This window comes from Pseudopipra pipra, chromosome 18 (genome assembly GCF_036250125.1).
Source record: "Pseudopipra pipra isolate bDixPip1 chromosome 18, bDixPip1.hap1, whole genome shotgun sequence".
In the NCBI taxonomy this organism is placed as follows: Eukaryota; Metazoa; Chordata; class Aves; order Passeriformes; family Pipridae; genus Pseudopipra; species Pseudopipra pipra.
Window position 1 is genome coordinate 2,236,998 of NC_087566.1, and position 22,772 is coordinate 2,259,769.

At 47.1% G+C, this 22,772-nt stretch overlaps 2 long non-coding RNA genes across 3 annotated transcripts; one reads left to right on the top strand and one right to left on the bottom strand.

The window, feature by feature from the left end:
* The first annotated feature begins 5,634 nt into the window (after positions 1-5,634).
* On the top strand, positions 5,635-8,253 carry LOC135424343 (uncharacterized). 2 transcript variants are annotated; one of them, XR_010435163.1, is made up of 3 exons: positions 5,635-5,718; positions 5,843-6,081; positions 7,809-8,253. It is a non-coding gene; the product is annotated as an uncharacterized LOC135424343 (long non-coding RNA). The 2 variants fall into 2 exon arrangements; XR_010435162.1 differs by lacking the exon at positions 5,635-5,718 and having other exon boundaries at positions 5,734-6,081.
* Positions 8,254-13,130: 4,877 nt separating this feature from the next.
* Positions 13,131-14,721, bottom strand: LOC135424344 (uncharacterized). Its single transcript, XR_010435164.1, has 2 exons — positions 14,615-14,721; positions 13,131-14,491 (listed from the first exon to the last, which is right to left on the bottom strand). It is a non-coding gene; the product is annotated as an uncharacterized LOC135424344 (long non-coding RNA).
* Positions 14,722-22,772: the final 8,051 nt, after the last annotated feature.

Consider the following 22,772-nt stretch of genomic DNA (forward strand, 5'->3'; position numbering starts at 1 on the left):
ACAGGGAGAAATGGGATGTGAGTTGTCCAGGCTGACCCAGCTGGCCCCTCTCTCTCTCAGGACTTCCCTGCTGGTTTCTCTCCCTTGGTTTCTTTGCTCTAAAATTTCTGAACTCGCTCCCATTTTTTTGTGTCCTCTCCCAGTTTTTCCTTTCAAACGAATTCCACATCGTTTTGCCCTCGAATTCCATTTACAGAAGTGGTTGCCTGTGAAATATCTGTGATGTGATATATTCCTGTGTGAAAATCAAACAGTTGCAGAGTTGACTTAGTACTTCATTCTGTTCTCCTTTCCTTTTAAACTTTACATTGCTGTGGATACTCAAAAGCCATCCTGATTTATGAATTTTTTTTGGGGGGGTTGTTTTTTCTCTTGAAAGAGATGTGAGGAAACACCAATAGAAACCATAGACCAATAGTCCCATAGAAACTGTCTTTTGTGTATAACCTGGCCAGGCATTTTCTGGTTGAATCTCTCATCTTTTCAAAAATTAGATTTTTTTAGAAAAGGAGGGAGAAACAATCTGGATTTTCCAAGCTGTATTTCCAGGTGTTAAATGGCAAATCACAAATGCCAGAGCCCTTATTTGGCCAATATCCTCTGAAGGTCAGTCAGTTCCTAGAAAAATCCTGACTGTCAGCCAAGGGTCCTGGATAACTCCCAGGGCAGTTGTGGCAGAGATAACAGATAGGGACATTATCCAGCCCCACCAGGATGAGGAGTGTGGCTTGGCCATGGAGCAGAGCCCTGCTCCTCTGTGCTTACTTGATAAACACTTTTAATTATCAGCACTGTCATTTGCATAATGGGATTGGACAGCTGGCCATGCACAGGGAATGCAGTCACCACATGCTCTCCTGGGCACGGGCAGAATTCCTGGAAGAGCAGAGGGAGGGAGGTGAGCACGGGACTCGTGGAAGAAGGAGTTAATGGTGCTGGATTGGGAATTTCTTGTGCTCTCAGGGCTGCATCAAGAACCACCTTCTGTTGGTTGCAGGCAGCTGCTTCAGGGTAAACTCCTTTTTTTTTTTGCCCTGGTTCAAGGAACAGCTTTTTGACAGAGATCCAAGGAACTCGTGCAGTGGTCAGCTGGGCTTTGCTACCCCGTGGTTTTGGCTCCAGCTGGAGCAGAGCTGAGCACACGCTGCCTCTCCCCAGCTCCTGGAGCAGAGCAGGCTGCAGTGGGAGGAGATGGATGGCTGTGCTACCTTGAAGGCTCTCCCACAGCTGTGGGCATCAGCAGATGGCACAGCTCTGCCAGCACCGGGCCCCAGACAATGGGAACTGCTCCTCTTCCCCCACTGCTCCAGATGGGAGGCCTGGGGAGGGAAATGGGATGTGCTCGTTTTGTGCTGGGCATTCCAGCTCTGCCTTCCCTGCCCTTCTGGGGGACACTTTTCCACCAGTGCCACACGATCCAGGATGAGCACAGCCAGCCTTGTTGTGCTGCTTTATGATTCACTTTGCCCCTGCTCCTTAAGCCATCAACAGTCTTGAATGAAACTTAATAAATCCAATAATTTCTGACACCCCACGGAGTTCCCAGCGAAGCTTTTGGGCTGCAGAGCCACGACCAGTGAATGACACTCAGAGAGGAGGAATGCAGCAGAATTAATCTGCTCCATCTGGGGCAGTCAGAGCCTTGGCTGCCAGTGCAGGAAGAGTAAACAGGATTGCATCTTTCAGACTGACACAGCTTTTGGCTTAAACGAGCTTTAATTCCATCCCATTGCTGAGGCAGTTTAGTGCTGCCCATCAGCAAAAACTGCCCCTCTGGGGGAGCTGTAGAGCCCCTGTGCACAGGGCAGCATTGGCAGCTTGGGAGGATGGAGTAAAAGAGAAACAAATTGATTTTTTTTTTTTTTTTGGTTATAAAAATTGACATTTTACTTGTCTTCGTGGCCTCAGGAGTTTCCCAGTGGGAACCTCTTCCTTAGTGAAGTGGCTGAAGAGAAGTGCTGTCTGTCAGCACGTGCCAACCTCTGCCAGCACCCTGGTGATGCCCTGCTAGAAATGGAATGAGTTGTCTGAGTATCTCCAGGTCCTGAGGGCTCACAGGCAGGACTCGTGAACTCTGAGGAAGGATTTGGGAAGTCAGGCAGCTCGGCAACAAACCCCTTTCCCAAAGAGCTGCTGCTATTTTCCAGAGACAACATTTTCATAGGACTATCAGGTTATTTGGCAGAAAACTTTTCCTCTCACACATGAAATATTAGGGATTGGGTTGGGTTTACATTTTTTCCCCTGCTTCCCAAGTGCTCAGTGAATGAAACAAGCAGCAGAGGATGAATATTCTCATCAATCACCTTTTGTTTGTATATACTAGTCAAGACCTAAAAATCCTCTTGGAGGGAAAGGGGAAAAACTTCGGAGTTTTTTTTTTTTTTTTTTTTTAATTTTAGTTCCAAAGTAAATGCTTCCAATTTAAGCCCCAAAGCCCATGAAGTAACTTTGCCAACTGGCTGCACAGGGGCATAAAACCACTGGGAGATTGTCCCTTCCATGGCCAGCTGTGTCCACAATTCTGACCTGGCACTGTGGGCTCACCCTGGGAGCAGTTCAGGGCTCCCTTTGAACTTCCTGGGGGGATGTTCAGCAGCCCCAGGAGCTGTTCAGAGTTTTCATGTCACACAAGCGACTGCAAACATCCCATTTATAACCCTGGCAAACCACTCCATTTATTATTTTCCACTGCAAATTTCCTGCTCACCCTCCCTTTCTAGGTAACCCCCCTCCCCCCAGTGTTTCAGAGTTTTTTTCTCAAATGATTTCCAAGTTTAACCAGCAGTGTATTTTTGGTGTGACCTCTTGGAGCCAGAACCTCAACAAATACTGAGGAGGACTCTGTAACATGAATTTACCCATTGTCTGGAATCTCCACTGTTTTGACACAAAGATAACACCTATCAGAGAACACTCAGAACAGGAGGTTAAATGTGTGGTTTCATCACAAAATGATGAAATTTAAGGAAAGTAGTGGTTAAGAATGACTGCACCCTGCGGCGAAACAAAAATAATAATTGGGTATTCCAGGGCTTGCTGTTGAGGTTGACATCCTGAATTTATTAATGACCTGGAAAAACTAGACCATAAGCTTTCAAAATGTGTGGATAAAAGCTATGGAGCTTGTAATGTCCACACAGAGATCAGTAAATCACCGGGACAATTATTATTACAGCAGATGAATTTTCATTTGGCCACGTGTCAAGTCCTACGTGCAGGCCAAAAATAAGGCCTTTTCTCTGTAGAATGCTGATGGATTCAAGCTTCCCATGTCCTCTGAGGAGATATTGAGCAGTCTGGGTAAATATTTAATTCAAAAAACGTCCACCCAGTGAGCAGGAATTTTTTAGCAAGGGACACCTTGAAGCATTGACCGTGGGCAGGGAGAAAGAGAACAGGTGAACTGCCAGGTAAGGTCTTTATTCTCGTGCTCTGTGACCTTTGGTTTCTCCCTAAGTCTGGGTTTTGTTTCTGTAACACCACAGTCCTATTGCTCTGCCTGCTTCCTCTTTTAATGACCAGAGCTTGGGACACCTGAAGAGCCATAAATGCCACCGAAATTTAAGTTGCAAGTGGGCAAAAGGCTGTATCACAACAAAAGGAAGTTTGACACGTGCACTTGTGACCTTCAGTTCCTGCCTTGTGCATAAACCCAGCTGCTCATCTACTGAACCAGCATCTCTGCCCTGCTGGGTTGGTTTCCAAGCTCAAGGTCTTCTCCTCATGTTCAGGGTGTTTTGTGTTATGCCTTGGCCACTGGTCATCACCTTTATAGGGTCACAGAATCTCTTACAGGGTCACAGAATCTCTTACAGGGTCACAGACTCTGTCCCAGTGGCATAGGGCTGTTCTGGAATTGCACAGGAAAACAAACTTTACCAGGTTTGTTCCTGGTGAGATGGTGGTTCTGAACTTCCCCCTTTTTTAGAACACAGTAAAGAAAGGGTTTACATTGCTCAGTTTGTCATCCACTCTTGCTTTTCTCTTTTCCTTCTATGCTACTGAAACACTGGAATTTTAGCCTTTTAGGGACGTGAGAATTGCACAAGGCACAACCCAAAATGAGTTAGCGCTGCATTAAACACGATCTTGCACCATACTGGTGGTTCCAGGGACAGTTTGTGTAAACCTCCTGTTGGGCACAGAAGTGTCCTTTCATTATTATAATAACTTCCTTTCCTCTGTAGTGTTATTCTTGGGTTTCTTTGTCATGGATGATGAAGTGCATGTTCAAAAAAAGGTGTTTGTGGTTCCAATATCACAAACCACCAAGGCTTCGTGACTGGGGATCTCCTCCCCGTGGAGAAGCATCAAGCAAAGCTCTCAAAGCTCTGTAAAGGAGTCTGTGGCTTCCTTGTTTCCTTTAGGTTGTGCCACCTTGGCTTAAAGCAGCCTGAGCTAATGATGGCTTAACACCAAGGGCATGTGAGGCATTCCCAGGGCAGAGGCAGCTGTAAACCTCTGTAACTGCTCCTAACAAAAACTTAGCTTTACCCACAGTTTGATTTGTAGAACCCCAGAAATACAACATAAAACAGGATTAATTCTCAATTTCGTTTCTGTAAACAGGCTAACTCTGGGAAGGTAACTGAGGCACTTGGCTTGAAGTCTTACAGCTGCTCTTCACCTAAAAAGAAAACGAGCTGCTTGTAGCCAGATGTGGTTTGGGGATCTGCAGATCCACAGCTGTAGGTTTAGCTCTGGGCTTGTTGATTTTGGGGGAGATCTCAGATGAGTTCAGAGCTGCAGGGGTTCCTGGTGGCAGGGGATCATCCCAAGGTTTCCCAGCAGCTGGAGCAGCTCCTGGAGGAGGGCGTGGGATCTGCTCCCGCTGTCAGTCAGCACTGGGGGCACTCACAGCACCCTGCAAACAGCTGGAACGTCTCCTGGCTGAGAAGTCTTCCTCCAGAAATCCCTGTCCAGCCCCTGTGGCAGGATTGATCTTGCTGGAAGTGTGTTTATCATGAAGCTGGGGCTCAGCTTCTCCAGCAGTGTCCTGCTGTCCTGCTCTCCCAGCCACTTCCCCACGGGAATCTTACTCCGGTTCATCCAGCGTCCCGGGTTATTTTGTGCTGCTCAGCTTCAAGTGCTCTTAACTTTCCTGAACGTGTCTGTGCCGCTGTAAGTGCCTGCTAAATTCCAAAAGCTGTTTCGCTGTGCCTGCTGCAAATGCTTGGAAAGGTTCCAAGTCCTGGTCTGGCATTTAAAAGGGATTTTCCGGGATGTTACAGTTCGCCCAGCGCTGTCACTCTGCCAATCCAAAGGCTTTGCTGCCTTCAAAGATACACTCCTGAATGTAGTAAAAGTGTGTTCCAAGGCACACAGAGCATTAAAAATACCATCTCAACCCGTGGCTTTATTGGCACAGACATTAAACTTCCCAGAAGTGCTGTCTCTGAGCCTCTCTCAGGCTGAGTGAGCTGCTCAGAGCTCCAGTGCTGCTGTGTGTGCACAGGCTTCTGTGACAAAGCATCTTCTCCTGCCCAGAGAATTCCACGTGAAGGGGGAATGCCCACTTCCTTTCCTCCCAGTAGGTCATCCAACCCCAAATATCCCTACAATCCCAGTGCTTCCACGGAAGAGAGGGGTGAAATAACACGTGGGAGCAGCTCTTTGGGCAAGGTGTGGGTCTGTTTATTCTGAAAATAGACAAGTCTGTGGCAGCAGTGATATGACACTGTTAAAAACCGAGTTACTAAGTGTTTAAAAGGAGGGGTGAGTGGGAGAGAATATATTTAGCAATAATTTAAGTGCTGCTTCCCTGAACTGAGTGCTTTACTGTGTCTAATATAAACTGAACCGCTTGTAATGAAAAGGTTGACCCTGTCTCTACACACAGTGCAAACCTGACAGAAGTGAAATGAGAACAGTTACTGCTGAATGGCTTAAACAAAACAAACCAGAAAATCCTGCAAAGTGGCACACATTGTTTAAACTGTGCTGTTGAAGCCACTGAAAATTTAAGGCTGTTCAAATGAAGCTGCCCTGGAATGATTATTCAGATCCCAAAGGTGGCACTTTGTTATGAATTTGAACGTCAGGCTTTGACAAAACACAAGTATTAGGATCAAATCTAAGGTGAGTGGCTGAAATGTAACTGGTGGTAAAAGGTCAGATAAAGCTGCTTAAAGATATATCTCTATAGATAGATAGATAGATAGATAGATAGATAGATAGATAGATAGATAGATAGATAGATAGATAGATAGATAGAGATAGATAGATAGATAGATAGATAGATAGATAGATAGATAGATAGATAGATAGATAGATATACTGGCCTTACACTATCATAGAATCCTAGAATGGTTTGGGTTGGAAGGGAACTTAAAGATCATCTTGTTCCAACCCCCTGCCATGGGCAGGGACACCTTCCACCAGCCCAGGTTGCTCCAAGTTTATCCAGCCTGGCCTTGGACACTTCCAGGGATCCAGGGGCAGCCACAGCTTCTCTGGGCAACCTGGGCCAGGGCCTCCCCACCCTCACAGCCAGGAATTCCTTCCCAATATCCCATCTAACCCTGCCCTCTGGCAGCTTAAAGCCATTCCCCTTGCATGGAGCCCCTCTCCAGCCTTCCTGTGCACCCCCAAGTGCAGGACTTTGGTGATCCCCAATGTTTTAAACACGGATCCCGTGTCTGTGAGTATTTCTGGGAATACTCAGGGTGATGGCAGGGGGTGAGTTTGCCTGGCTGGCTGAGCCATTTCCAGAGCTGCAGGTTGAGGTCCCAGCAGTGACTCTGGAATGCTGCAGGTGGCTGTGGAGACCATCTCACCTGCCCTGGCCTTGCTGGTTATCCACTGGTCAGCTCCGAGCGTTCCGTGTCCTCATGAGAACAGCAACCAGGAGAGCAGAGGTTTGCCAGGACAGCCAAGCCGGTTCTCTAGGATATAATTAAAGTGCTGACAAGCCCAGACATAAGACACATAATAAATTAGTTATAGTGCCTGAGTAAGAGGGATGAACTCTGCTGCAAAGGCAATTACGCAGAATTCCAGCCTTGGGACCACTTCCACACGTTCTCGTGCGTTGGGAAATCACATATAAATTTTATGTGTCTGTAGAAAAACGGAGAAATTATTAACATAATATTATCATAAACATATAAATTTTTAAAGTCCAAGTGAAATCTAGGAAGGTTGTTGCGATAGCACCTGGTTTTGACAGCGCTGTCATCCCTCTGGCTTCAGGAGCAAAGGAACTTCAGTTTGCACAGAAATGCTCTTTATCTGCTCCTAGATGGAACAACTGGACTTTTAATTACTGAGCTGATATTTAAAACACTCAGCAATCCGCTATTAAAAAACTACCAGAGCTGGGTTTCACAAGATTGCTTCTTCAGAGGTGATAAACATGCTGGCTGTGTTCAAGTGGTTTTCAAGCCCTGCAATCACCACAGGAGCTATTTTAAATGCTGCATTTGCTAGTTTTCCATTTTGTCATTTGCTCTTATTTTAATTTTTTCGGTGTTTTTCATCCCTTCTGGCCTCATTCAGCTTGCATTTAGCATACCCATTTGTTTGTGTTGGAGGATAATTTTACTCATACAAGCCAGGCAGATGACTGGATTTTTATATCTTTTGTTTTAAAATCCATTTCATGGAGGGTGGAGAGGGCTGGGAAGGGCCCTAGAAGAGCTGCTGACCCTTAAAGAACAGTTATCATTTCCCTGGCAATAACTTTGCCACTTGTCTTCTGAAAGGAATTGCCTGCTGTGCTTCAAATAATGAGGGACATTGTTATATTTGCTTTCAAAAAGGCTGAACAGCTAAGATACCAAATAATTTATTCTTTCTTATTATAGGAGAACTGGAGCTATTTTCCCTATTGGCAGTGTGGTTCAGCTTGGTTATAAGTGGTAAAGTAAGGATGTACATTTTAGACCTAAAAGAACAAGAATAGAAGGTGTGTCACGACCAGCAGTATTTCCTGTTTGAGGGTGTCACTGACCTGCACCAATGCCTGGAGGAAAGAAGGTGACAGTGGAACTGGCACACTGTGGACACTATCCATGGGAATCTGGGACAAATGGCTGTAGAAAATTAAATGTCCTGTTGGATCCTCAGGGGCTTTAGCTTTTCAGATCTCGGCCAGATCGTTTGCAAGCCGAGCAAAAGTGGCAGAAGAAGCTTTGAGGTGGAGAAAGACAACATCAAACACAAAGCACTTATCTGTAAACCTGAGCAGTGCACAATTCCACTGAGGAAAAACAATGATGTAATCAAAATTAAATGGAGTCCAGGACATTATTAGGATTAGCATCCCCATTGATTAAATGGGTTGCTGACAGCAGCAGCGCTGCTGGGCCATCAGCCTTGCACTCCTCTTTGACATCTTAAAAGAAAATGATGGATGCCACCAAGTTTTTTGCCTTTGTTTGCGTGATGTAAGAGAATTTATTTGATGGGTTTCAGATCCATCAGGTCCTGCCAGTTTAGTAGGATCCTGAGCACATCAAAATATTTACCTCTTATCTTAATTGGAGGCGAGCTGAATTTGTTCCTTCTGCTGTGGTTCCAAAAGCAAGGGCCTGTCTACCTGCACTTTGAACTGAATTAACAAAACTCTGTTTGGATTTATTCTGACTATTATTATTATGATTATTATGATGATGATTATTATTGTTTCAGTGCAGGTCTGCACGTACAGCTCTCCTCTGGCCGCGGCGTCTCAAAGCCGCCTCACTCCTGGTTGGTGTGTGAGGAGCTTTGATCCCCGGCCTCCACGGCGCTTTTCCAGGGCTGCCTGTTCTCCAGGCATTTTGCAGGCAGTGCAGCTGGACACTTGGCTGGGGCTCTCCTTTCAGGGAGGCACATCCTCTACCCCGTGCCTGGCAGTGGGACCCCTGTGGCGGTGCCAAGGCGGCAGAGCGGCCGCGTCCTGGCAGCAGCGCCGGGCACAGATTGGCACTGACCTCTCGTGGAATCCCATAATTGGGATGGACCTGCTCCAGCCCTGCAAGGGCACACTCCATCCCCTCTGCTCCTGGCTCTGCTAAGCTGGTCTAAAAACCTCTTGAAAAGGGAACACTCGGCTGGAAATGAGGAGGGGTGCGCCGGCTCTGGTTTGGCCTGGCTCGCCACGCTCCCAGTGTGGCAAATACCCCGTGATCCTTAACAATTAGGGGAAATTAGGATTTACTGAAGCTGGCACTGACAGCCACAGCTCAGTTTGGGAGTGCCTGAGTATCCTTAGGGGGGTGTGTTGAAGGACACCCGCCTAGGGAAGGGGCAGCATCCTCACAGATGTCGGTGTGCTGCAGGAAGGCTCTGGAGGATGCTTCCCACTCGCTTCCCAGGATACATCAACGTCATTCCATGCTGCAGGATGGTGAGGGCCTTGTCCTGACTGCTGCTGCTTGTCTGGGCTCACATGGAGGGTTTGGTCCCGGGGCTCATGAGAAGTAGGAAAATGGGTTTCAACATGAGCCAAGCCCTTAGACTGGGAGGTGGCAGCGCATGGAAATGTCCCCTGTCTGTGTGCTGAACAAAGAGAAATTACAGCCTTGGGGACGTATATTCCCCAAAGACTAAGACTGATTTGGAGTTAAAGGCTGTGCCCCACTGGCCACTCAAGCACTGGGTCACTGCTTCCTCTCTCCTGTAATACTGTCCACAGGCTTCTCACCTGTGCCTAATTCTCCTGCTCCATTATTCCTGTTGGAGTCCTCTTTAAAATCCACCTTCCCAGACCGGACTGTCTGGCAGAGACAGTCATTAACAAAGGGTGAGAGGACTCAAGCCACCCTTCCCTCAGTCTCCCTTCTTCCTGCTGAGTACCTGTCACAGAAATATTCCTTCTGAGAGGTGCTCTGAGTGAGGCTCCTGCTGCCCTGCCACCCCCCCTCCACGCCCTGGGAAAAGCAGGAGGTGCAAATCCACATCTCGTGTGCCCGGTGCCTCTTGCCCCCGAGGCTCAGGAGGTGGTGGTATCACCACTAATGCCTTGCCGAGGCCACAAGCTGCTGTTTTGTCCAGGGACCTCAAAATCCGGAGGGAAGCACAGATGTATTTCCAAAGCCAGGAAATGTGGTATCACTAGAGGGCATCCTGTGCCTCATCCCAGCACATCCCGGGGGGTGGAGGGGCAGCCCCGTGGGGTCCCTCAGCTCCCTTATCTCCCTGGGCTTTGCCTGCCTGGAGCTTTTCTGTAGGGAAAACTGGTGGATAAGGGTGTGATTTTCCTTGTGTCGTATCCAGCCAGTCCTGGAAATGCCGTTGTGTCACAGACTGTTTCTGTTTCTCTTCAGCAACAGTTTTGAGTGTAGTTTTTCAGTGTTATACCAGTGGAAATAGGTGGGTGGGAGTGTTACCATTTTAACTGGACTAGAATGAATAGAGCAATATAATGCATATAAATAGTATTTCCAAAAGACTCCACAGAATAAAAGCATCCAGATCAGCAGGAGTTTTCTCCTCTGAGGTTACTCAGTTTACTAAAACTTAAAAGACTGGGATTTGTAAGTCGAGGAGAACCCTTTGTTGTTCCAGCTTTCCATGAAAGCTGTCAGGTACACACCCCCTGCATCCTGAGCACAGAGGTCTCAAAGAACACAGCGAAATGTTCTAAGTGGAAAAAAAAAAACCCACCCAAAATAGATCCCAATAATGCAGCAAGAGAGAAGGGGGAGGGCGAAGACAGCTTCGTTTTACAAATGTCTTTGTTGAGACAGTAACTGGATCCAGGAATCCAAGTCACAGTGGGATTCCAAGAGTGCACATCTGCCTCCCAGCCCTCGTGTTCCCCAGAGCAGTGGTGCCGAGCCGAGACCTTTAGAGGGGGGTTGTGTGGTTCTGCCTCTGAAGGCAGATTTTAGGGGCCAGTTTTGGATGCCCTGAAGGAAATGAATGTCTGTTTGCTGATCCTGAGCAGACTCCCCTCCAGTGTGGGCCTGTTTCCACACCTCGTTGTTCTCCCAGGAGAGAGATGCTAAATTAACTTTAACCACACAACTTACCTGGACCTGCTCCACAAAGAGCCAGTGTCCAGCTCTGGCTCCAGGTGGGACCCACTGCCCGTGGCAGCAGAAAGAATTGCTAAAACAGAGCATCTTCAGCAGAAATGCATGAAAGAACCCACTTTACATGTCCCACAGAGGTACAGGCAAAATTTACCCCTGAGCTGGTCCTGGATTGGAATCTGTTTGTTGAGTAACCTGCCTGTGGGGAACCATCCCGGGCTCTCCAGAATTTCTTTACTGTGAATCCCCACAAAGACTAGTTCTCCCATTCCATATAACCCTGTGTTATCGTGCCAAGGTTTCTCTTAAGTACAAGTTTACTTTCAACAGAATTTAGCCAAACATCAGGGCTGTTTTCCAACAGCCAGACGTGGGTATTTGTGTCACACAAATCGCAGGCAAACATATTTTCACGTGAGGCTTCACACAGGTTTGGTTCTCACACGAGGCCTCATCACAACCATATTTGCTTTCTTTCTGTTGTGTCTTTTCCATTTTTACAGGAGGGTCAAAGAACTGTGTGGAAGGAACACAGGGACATTCCCATCCTTCTCACTGACTCCGTATCCACGTGTACCCTCTCTCTTCATGCTCTGTTCCTCTGTAGCCTCTCCTGTCCACAAATAGGGGCCAGGTCCAGCTTGGCATGGATTTTCCAGCCTTGGAATCCCTTGCTTTTGTATCCTCTAGTCTGCTGTTCCCCAGATCACACAGATCCACTGCATTTATTTCTAGACCCTCGGGAAGCCTCAGCAAAGGCAGGGGCTGGAGCTCTGTGGCAGTTCTTGGCAGGAAGCTCTTTGCATAAAGCCCATTAGGGCAGCAACAGCTGAGCTTCCCCCTTAACAACTTGCAGAAGCAGATTGGAACAAATTGTTCTTGTGGTTCGTTGTTTTTTTTTTTTTAAAAATAAAAATACATATTTTGAGAGTAAAGTTTAGTGCAGGCACACGCACGCTCACAACTGAATTGTTTTAAAATAGGAACAGAAAAAACCCAGATGAGAACAAAGGTCAAAGTGATGCTAAAGAAGGGATAAATATCTTTCTGTTCTGTTTGATTTTGGATGCAAGAAAGAGCAGGAAAAGATTCTGAAAAATGAGTGTTTTCCAACTCAGCGTGAAAGGTCCGAGGTCTAAAACTGATTCTGGGAGAATCGAAATGCACAAAGGGGAGCAAAATGCTCACGTTGTCTTTTCAGGTCAGCAGGATTTGAGGTCTTTCAGCTCTCCCTTGTGCCCCTGAAAGTCTCCTCCTCCATGTTTGTAGCAAGCCATAAAATTCTAGGAAAAGCTCTGGGGACTCCCAGGGATTATTAGCCAAGGATGCTTCTGGAGCAGCGCTGGCACTGCACGTCCTGTCACATGTCTGTGCCTATCCCCAGGCTAAAAGAAATATGTGGAAGTCTGAAACCTGAGACACAGGTGTGTGCTGCATTCAGAGATATTGCTCTATAATTAGATCTCTTTTTTTTTTTTTTTCACCTTGTTACAGACTTTCCCACTTTATGGACGTGGAAACTGAGAGGTAAAAACCCAGCGGTTCCTTGATGGATTTCTGGGGTGTAAAGGCAGATGAGCCATTTGCACAAGGCAGAGATCAAACATGCTCTGGGAAAGTATTAGATTGCATGGGTGTGTCAGAACTCTTGCTTCTCTGACAGTTTATAATTGCAGGTGAGTGTATTCAGAGCCTGGATTGCCAAAAGTTACCTCTGGGTGTGATTGGGGAGGTCACCAAAGGCCTTGTGTAAAGGATTGTATAAGCCAGTACAGAGCCAGTATATCCCATTAGGCCCCAAAAATCCAGAGTATGACACCTTCTGCTGTAGTGGGAAGGGCTTTGGAGAAGGGAACTGCTTCCCTGTTGGGATGGTGGGAGCTCATGTCCAGGGAATCCGGAATAACTGACCCAGCAAGGAGCAGTGTGGGATAACAAACACATCCTTCACACACACAGTGCATCCAAAGGGTTAAATGGAGTTGTTCTCTGCAGTGTTTGGCCTGGCTGGAGATTAGAGCTTATTTTAGCTGTTCTTCCTAAACATAGCAAAGGTCACCAGGGAACAGGCTTTGTTGCTGAGTCTTATTGGCCTTGTTCCTTGCAGGGGTTTTGCAGGAGGACGGGATTGTCTCACTTACAAGGATAATAGATGACAAGCCTGGCGCTGATTAACCTCATTTTAATTGATAATTAATTTTAAACCCTATTTACTTTCCCTGGAACAGCTGAGACTTCAAGGGAATCACAACAGAGGTGAACGAGAACTGAAATCTCCCCCAAGGAACTGATCCAGGCAGGAAGGAGGGAGGGTGAAGATAGATGTGTATTCAGAGTGGCACTTTGGATCTTCATTAGATTTATTGCTTCTGCAGAGGGAGGCCTCTCACCTTTTCCTGGCTGTTCCACCTGATTCCTCCATGAAGGCATCCTGGGCTTACAGTGGAAAGACCTCTACACTCCAGACTCTGGGTCTTGCTTGCCACTTAGCCTGGTTTTTGCTTTATTTTAGAACACCTTTTGCCTCATTTGTGAGCCTGGCAAATCGGTGGAGTGGCCCACTGGCCATCTGGGGGCATGAATGCTCCTTTTATACTTGAAATCTATGAGATTCTCCACAGTTTTCCAGTAGTGACAGCTCGAGAATGTGTGTAAAAGGTCACTTTTATTCGCAGCCCAGCTCTTTGCGCATCCTGGACTTCGTTCTGCAAATCAGAGCCTTTTGGGATTAACAGCTGCATTAAGTTTCCTGGCAGCGCGTTCCTGCGGGAGCTTTCCTTATCACAGCGAAAATCTCCCGAAAGCCACAACGCCTGCAGTCTGCCCTTCTCCGGCACCGCCTGGAGAGGGCTCACGAACCACTTCACAGACCGTCAAGGAGTTAATTCTTTAAACACCTTGGAGACGCGTGTCATCCTCATGGCACAGGCTGATAAGGCGGGAGCCCGGGTAATTTATTCGGGGTCACACAACATCCATGGCAGAGGCAGCAGCTCCTCCTGGCACCGGGAGCTGCTCTGAACTTATTTCCAGGACAACGTTCCCACACGAGCCGCATCCCGAATTACCTTTTCCATCAGGATCGCGGCTCGTCTCTCTGGAGCACTTGTGGCACTGCAGCATCTGCTCTCGGGGGAATTACCATTTACCCGGTTGTGTGCGGAGTTATCCAGTCCCTTCCTCCTACACCGCGGGTAATTTAGGGTGAATTTACATCATCTCCCTGGGTGGGTGTAATCAAGGGCTATTCTCACGGTATCGGGGCTGTTCACAGGCTTTGGGTGTGAAACGACACCTGTGACAGCTCGGCTGCCTTTACTGAGCACAGCACCTCTCATTCCCGAGCAGAGCACCTCTAATTACCGAACAGAGCACCCCTCATTCCCGAGCACAGCACCTCTAATTACCGAACAGAGCACCTCTCAGTCAGGTCACATGGAAAAGCACCACTTTCCTGAGTCCCGAGTTCCCAGGGTGTTTCAGGCTGGACAGTTCTAGAAGAAAGATTCCTTGGGGCAGCTTTGTATCTGTGTTAGAGAAAGGGTATTTTAGCTCCTGTTTAATCAGCTGGAACTAGAAATGCCTTTCCAAAGGGCATCGGACACTGCATTTAACCCTTTGTAACTGATACTGGCTGACCCCACTCCCACCTTTCTGGTTTTGGTGGATGACTGAGCATTTGTCCTAATGGATGCTTTCGTTTCATGATCTAGATGTTGCCAGATAAATAGCTGGCATTATAGCCCTGGGTTTGTTTCAGTGGGTGCAGATCAGCTTCATTCACAGGTCAAAACCCCACCCATAACACCCTGGGTGGAGTCCTGCAGGTTCCAAATGGAACCTGAAAGTCACGGCGAGTTCCTTCATCGCTAGCAACAATAAACTCCCTGCCAGTCATTCCTTCTCTTTTGGAATATTTCTAATCCCCTGCCACATTAGGAATAGACTCCCCTCTCTTAGGGCAGGTTTTGGAAGGTGCACAGGCTGCTTGCAGAGTTTCCCTGGACGGATCCTACCAAGGGCAGAACTGTTTGAAGATGTGGCCCCGGTTTCAAGAGCTGTTTGGAGTTTTCTGCCTCCTTCTACCGGGCTCTGATTTTGCCTGGTAACATTCAGACTGCTCATGGGAGGAACACGGGGCAGTGAAACCCAACCTGATGTCCAAGCCTCAGCTTTGCAGCCTCTTGCATCTGTCCCACCCCATAAAAAAGGGATGTTTCCCTGCTGTCAGTCCTTACGGTGCAGCTCAGAGTTTGTTGACAGAGGACGTTCTGATACACTCACAGAAGGAATGTGGATATTCTATTAATGAGAGCAATTTAGTTTTAATAGCTGCTGTGTGAGCCCTGGATCTGCTCAGGCAGAGACAAGTTATTAAAGGTGATGGTACAGCGATGATTAAAGCAAGCCCCTGGCTACAGCCTTTCCTGCATTTAAAGCCATTTCAAGCATCAGGATCTCCCTGTTACAACTGGCAGCACAGGTGCCTTACCTGCCTGCTTACACACGTGTGGGATTCCCCCAAGCTATGTTTCCATGTGGCTTTTGACAACACTTTCCCTCTTTCCTCTGCACTGGGAAGGTGGGAGATATTTCCCCTTTGCTTTCCTCCTGAAGGCTGCAATGTATTTTTAGCTGCTCAGGATGTCTCCAAATAACACAGTGACTGTGAACTTGCATTGTCAGCCTTCCCTGTAAAGCCCCTCCTGGGAGGTTTATGGCTCACTCTCCCCAGCTCTGCTGATGCAGCGTGTAATGTTTATACCTGCAATCAAGCACTGCAGCCCAGCGCTGGCAGCTCCTTCCTTCCTTCCTCCCCCTGCTCCCCCCTTCCCTTGCAACTCCACTCTGGTGATACTGGATTGATAAAGTGCATGCACTGGTATAAAAGTGGAAAAAAAAAAAAAAAGGAAAGAAAAAAGGCATTACTCTATAGCCAGAAAAACTGGTGTGTGCTCTGCCCAGCACAACTGAGCTGGACTCGGGGTCTGTATTTCTTTTTCTAGATGATTTATAACTCCTTCCTCCCCTGCACTGCTGCTTTCCAAGCCATTTAATGGGGTTTGAGATTTACCAGATAAGAGGTTCATCTACAGTTTATAAACTGTTTTTCTTTTAAACAGAACACAAAGGTTAGTTTCTTTCTTTCTTTCTTTCTTTCTTTTTTTTTTTTTTTTGGTACCTAACAGATCTTTTCCTCCCAAGTATCCCCTGGCCTGCAGTTGCCTCAGAACTGCTCATCAGAATCTTCACCAACCCACCAAAAAAGCACCTTTGAAACAGGGCCCTCATCTAGATGGGAAGGAGGGGCTGATTGGATTGGAGCAGAATTCTAAAATAGCTTTATTTAAGCCTTCACAATGCAGACAACTTCATTCCAGTTTAAGAGGGTCTTACTCACGCTCAGCCTTGGTTTACTGTGTATTCCCAGTCCGTGTCAGCTAAACCAAAATAAACACATCTCACAGGCTTTTGCCAGCGTTTCACTGAACGGGTCTGAAGTCACTCTTTGCTTAAATCAGCGCAGCTGTGGATGAAAATAAGGCCAAATGCATCCAGCTAATCGTGAAGGCAGTGCCAGCAAAATGCACATTTTTCCTGGTTGATGTATCTGCAAGTCCTCGGAGATGCAAGTGGAGCTGGGGGTTGAACGCTATGGAGTGAAGGATGTCACTGGTGTGTGTGTTTGTGTTTATTTTAGTGGTGTCCCTGAGCTGATTACTGCTTTATCTGGCTGATGAACCTCTTGCAAGACCTGGAGAACCTCTCCTGCCCATCCATGATCCCGCCCAGCTCCCCTCTGGAAGCCTCTCACCAGGTGTAACTCCCACCCATCACTGGAGTTCACTGTGTAGTTAAAAGCCACTCCAAGCTGAGCTATTTTTGTTCATTTATCCTTGAGGATTCCTGCTTAATTAAAATGGGCCTGAGGGAAGAACGACTCTCCTAATTTATCTTTTACCAGAGAAAATGTTTGAAGGCCGTGATTTTATGCAGATCCAGATTTATTTATGTTAACAGAAGATACTGCTGGTTGCCCAACTTTTTTTAGGCTGATTTTTGGGACTCTTTGGCTGTTTCATTAAATTTACAGAGCAGCAGCAGAGGTACTGGACTGAAGAGGCATCATGGAAGCACTGCAAAGAGAGAAAGTAGTTAAGTGTATCTTCACAATAGAATTCAGTCAGACTTCTGATTTTATGCTTCTGAGTCAATAATCCTGCTGTTCCTAGAGCTTAAATCAACATCCAAGGGAGATTTTTCACCTTTATCCACTCACAGCAGTTTCTGCCACATCTCTGACTTGGGCTCCACAGCACAGTTCCAGCTTCTTAAGTTTCCATTTATTATTTATTGCAATAACCCCACTGAAATATGAATTTCCTCTACGAAACCTCTGGTTTCCTGGATCTAAACCCTGCTGTTTAGCTGCTGCAAATGGGGATGGGAGGTTAAAAGGTTGCTCCCTCACAAATGTAGCAATAAGTCTATCACCTACCTGTTTTCTCTCTTTTACATTTTACCCCCCTCAAAAGCAGCTTTGATACTCGGCCACCAAACCCCATCACCCATTCTGGGTCTCAGGAGGATCTTTACCTGACAGGGAGAATATTATGATGTGGTTTCTTAACTTATGTTTTAGTGTTGTGCTGTTTCCTGGTGGGGCTGGAGCAACTGTTCTCCCCTGAAGTTGCCTTGCAGCGTGGTGAGTGCTGTTTATCAGTTGCTGTGCTTCAAACATGTGAAGGACAGACATATGGTTTGAGTTCAGAAATGCTTGTTAAAAAGCTTCCTTCTAATCTGAGGTTAAAGAGAGAGTTCAGTGGCTGTGTGTCTCAGAACGGGCTCCAACAGCTGTGAAAATGGAAGAGCTAATTCTCCAGCAGACTTTTGGAGCAAAATTAGCTTTCTAAAGCACATAAATTAGCTGGTTGGGTTGTTTTCTTACTTATCAACATCAGAATAATGAATTAGTAGCTTGCACTTATGTGTTTGAACAGCGAGGCCTTGAAGAAGAAAGAACTTTTCTCTCCCCAAAATGCAACTTTCAGGTAAGAGAGAGCTGTCACAAAGCAACATCTCTTTTGTTCACATTTTCAAACAATTGCTTTAATTTTTTTTCACTCACCCCTATTCCATCTCTCAGTAATGTGGCCTATTTATCTAAGAGAGATTTTAATTACAGTGAGATCTGTGCCTGGTGCTGTGTGGCTTCCTCAGAGCTGACGGAGTTGGAGAGAAGCTCGAAGGTGAATCCTGTTGCAGGTCATCCCTTTGGATTTGGGAATGAAGGGGATGTGCTGTCGAGGTTCAAATACTCCCTTGGTGCATCATGAAGTTTTAAAAACCCTTCCAAGCCACAGCCAGTGGTGTTTTGTTGTGAGGAGCTGGGCAGGACGTCCAAGGTGTGGCTTGCTCTGCCCTCCTTGCCTTCCAGCTCTGAAGCTCCATTATGTGACTCAGGGGCTGTGTGTGCTGCTGTTCCCATCAGAGCTGCTCCCCAAACCCACCCAGCCCTGCCTGCACCCAGCCCTGGCAGGCTCACTGGCAGCTCCTCTACCAGACCTGCTCTGGAGTGAACCTTTCTGTTCTAGTCAGGAAGAACAAGAACCCAGAGATTTGTCTTCAGCAGCAAGAAAAGGTGCTGCCAAGGAGGGATCCTTCCAGGCTGTGGCTTTGTAGCAGTAGGATTAGGAGTGTCAGCTAAATCAGATTTAATCCCATCCCTGTGTCTGGCTCTGAGGTGCTGCATGGGAGTGTCCCACCATCAGCAAACCTCTATTCCTGCTTCCAGCACCCTTCACTCAGAGGAGCAGCAGCACATGTGGCTCCCAGAAACACTTCCACACATAACCTTCTGTGTGGGGGTGCAGAAAGGAAAATGTAGGCAGACAGTGAGATGAGTTGTTACCATCCTGTATTTTGAAACAACGTGGGCACGTTGGGCAGTGCCAGGGCTCTCCTCCTTCCCAGGGCTTGGCTTTGACAAAATGCAGGGTGGGATAACAAACTCCTCACAGAACTGTGCTGGTGGCACAATACCTGCTGTGAATTCCCTCTGAGCAAACTGCCCACCCTGAAATGGAGAAGTCCTTAAACTGATGGCAGCAATCACCAAGCTGATTGAGCTGGGGAGCTGCAGCCACATCTCCAGGATCTTCTCTGATTTCTGCCTTTGATGCTCCAGGGTCTTTGTGGAGGGCTGTTCAGGAGGCCATCAGGGAATAGAGTTAAATAATGTTTTCATTGTGTTTGCTTCTGTAGTTTTATGAGTGTTTATATGTGGGCTTGGCTGAGAGATGTGAGGCCAGATCATACACTCACAGTACTGTAAATTTAAAGCTTTCTGCTGAAAACCACGAGGGACCCCAGATTTGCCTCACTGTAAATTACACACGGTCCCACCTGCAGTGTTTTAAGGACTAAGGAGGTTAAGACATTGTTCTGAACAGACCCTGAAATGACTAAATGCTTATCTCCAATTTTACATTTCATCCCAGCCCTGACTCTGCACGCAGTGAATAAGCCTGCAAAACCATATCATAGGTGCCACATTTTGGATTTGGGTTCCCAAGATACTTTAACACAGTAAGGACAAAGCCCATTAATCCAAAGATAGCACAGTGCTACAACAAAACAGAGCTGAGCTGTAATCCTGAAGATTATAGTTTCAGGAGAAAGATTTAATGTCACCTCAGGGTGGTTGCTTTTTTTATTTTTTTCCCTCTTTCCTCGGTTCTGTTTTGTTTTCAGGCAAACTTCAAAGTGCCTCATTAGATGCCTTCAGAAGTCATGAAGATGAAATGAATAAGAAGCGATTCAGGCAAATTGTTGACTCTGGAGAAGGGTTTTAAAAAACAACACCACAAAAGCAAAACCCCCAGGGACGGCTGTAATTGCATATCTGAGGAGTATTTCAGCGCTGGGCTGCCAGCCCCACTTAGCTCAGGCACCTTTTCCTCATCCTGAGAAGGGCTGATCCTGTTTGTCCTGGCTTCTCAGACATCACTCCAAATTTCCCCTGACTGCCTAAATTTCCCTTGACTGTGTCGCAGCGATTGAGCCTCACGGACTTCCTGTGGGGAATGCTTTCTGCTCCAGAGGAGATTTGCTGAGGAGAGAGATATTCAATATCTGTTTTTTAAAGTGGGGTAGGGATCCAGACAATTTGATAGCCGTGGAGGAAAAGGGATTTTTTTTTTTTAAATGTTTATATTTTTTCCTTTAAATCGGTTCCTTTGTTGCCTCTTCTCTCGTCGTGCGATAGGACGAGAGAAGGAAAAGGATGAGAGAAAGAAAAGGGACAGGAAAAAGAGTCTCTCTGATGGATGGTTTCTATATTGCCAGGAGTGAAATCCTTAGGTCATGCTGAGCAGTGAACACTGTCCTTTAGGATCAGTGCTTTGCTCTCAGGTTTAGCCAAGCCCAGCCTTCCTTGGCACACCTATCCCTTTGGATCCCACAGCTAAACCGCAGCCCTGACCCTGTTCCTGGGAACAAGTGTGGACAGATGCTCCTGAGTCAGCAGGGAAGCTCTGCCTGCCCTGCACAGTTCGGTGAGGAAGGACTTCCCAAGCCAGGCTTTTTGGGACACAGCACTTGGCAGTGCCTGAGTGCTGCTCCAGGGAGCCTCTGGAAGCCGCTGAGCTCCCTGGAGCGGGGACAGGGACACCGGGAGTTCATGGAATCACAGAACATCCCGGGCTGCAAAGGACCCACAACAATCATTGAGTCCAGCTCTCAAGGATGTGCCTTCTGGCTCTGACTGGCACTGCCTGGCTTGGTGTGTCTCCCAGAGGAGCGAGCAGGGATGTGGTGGGACAAGAGGGCACGTGGGCACTGCCTCCTTCTCTGGTCTGGGTCAGACTGGCACCCACCTGCACTTCCCCTCCCTGACCACCCTGTCGCTGTGGTGACAATCCCCCCTTCTCTATTACATCTGCTGCCTCACCCGTGCCTTGGAGTCTTTGGAATGAGCACCAGAAAGAGAGGGAACCCGGAAAAGTTGTTTATATGGGGTGGTTTTTTTCCATTGTTTTTCCTTGGTCACCTTTGTCATACGTCCAAGGACCACGTGAAGCATCACAGGGGACAGAAGTTCTGCATGTCACACACACACACACACACAAGCTTTTCTAAACCTCTTTTTTTTTTTTTAGTAGAAAAGCAACTGTACTCCAGATTCAGTGACCCAAGCGAATTAAAAAAGGCGAGTTAATACCTTTTTTTGTGCCCACTGCCACAGCTGAAAAATCCCAGGCGTGGTTTCAGGCTCGGAGCCCCTCCTTGGGTTAACTCGGGGCTGCCTTTGTGCCACTACCAGCGACAGCCAGACGGGGCTGCTCTGGCCCTGGGATTACAGGGGGAAGAGCAGGGGAGAAACCAGTGGAAAACAGGCGCCAGGGAGAGAACGATTTGTTCCAAAACATTTGCTTTGTAACAGGGTCATCTATAAATTCTGGGATTTCCTGTTTGCTGAATGGCAAGGCTTTCTCTTTTTCGGGTTGCAGACTGGAATAATTTTATTACAGCTCATCGTAAGCTTCTTTCCAAGCTCAGATTTGCAGCTTTTGCACAGAAATTTCCCGGCTTTCTCGGGGTTTTAAGTTGTATCCTTCAGCGCCGTCCTCCTGAGCTGTGCTTTCATTTCCTCCGGGCTTTGGAAGTGGTGAGATCATGGTAGTTTTAGGGGAAAAGCGTTAGACATATTAATGGGTCCTTTTCATGCTGATGTAAGTTTGCTCTGAATACTGGGAAAGCAAAACTTAAATAAACGGGAAAAACAATAGTCATTTAAACCACAAGGATCCTGGATCTTGTACATCTCGTGGATTCATTGACTTGACTGGGAGTTGTCATTGCTGAGGAAACACAGGTTTTGGGCTACAGCTGGTCAGGATGTTGCTGGGGTGTTTTATTGACAATTTGGTTTCAGAAAACACCCACTAATGGGTCACCTTTGTCAAGAATGTGATTGGGAAACACTGTCAGGATGGTTCCTCAGGTCCAGACCCTTCCAGCTAAAGGAAGCGAGACCTATCCCACAATATTCCCTTGTGAAGATGCAGCCTCATGTTGGGAGGATTTACCTGTGCTGTTAAAGATCTGGGTCGGGTCACAGGTCTGGAACAGGCAGGGACAATTTTCCACGTGAGTACCTTGAGGATCTGGATGTCTTGGTGCCTTTCTGTTCCGTGGAACAAGTGGGAAACGATCAAAAAACACATCCTTGGAGAGCTGGTGATGAATGAGGAGAGGAGGAGAAAGGTGACTGTGAGTTTTGTGAGCTGAGAGAGGTGTTTTGTGCTGCAGCAGGAGATACACCCTGTGATCTGGGACGAGCCCTCACAGGGGTGCTGAGCCCTTTGGCCAGAGCTGGTGTCCGTGGCTGTGCTGCAAACTTCCACAGGGACAGAGAGCCCGGCCTGGGGACCACTCCCTGATTACATTTATAACGAGGCAAAATTAATTTCTCGTAACTGGGGAGCGAATCTGCCGACTCAGCTCGAATTTTTATCAACGGCGGAAAGTTCCGAAGCTCTGACTGCACGAATTTAGAGACGTCTCTTGTTCAACGCCCTGGGAGCGTTTTGCCTTTATGCTGAGTTTAGCAAATGAGATTCCAGCCCTTGACTGACATTATTAGGCGCTATTGTAGCAATAATGAAAAGGAGATGATTAAAATCTGCCTACTAGTGGCAGGGGTTGATGTTGCTATACAGCACCATGAGGAGGACGGCGTTCTGAGCTCCTTGCATTCCCCACTGATGGGAGCACAGTGAGGGAAAATGGAATTCTCAGAAGAGC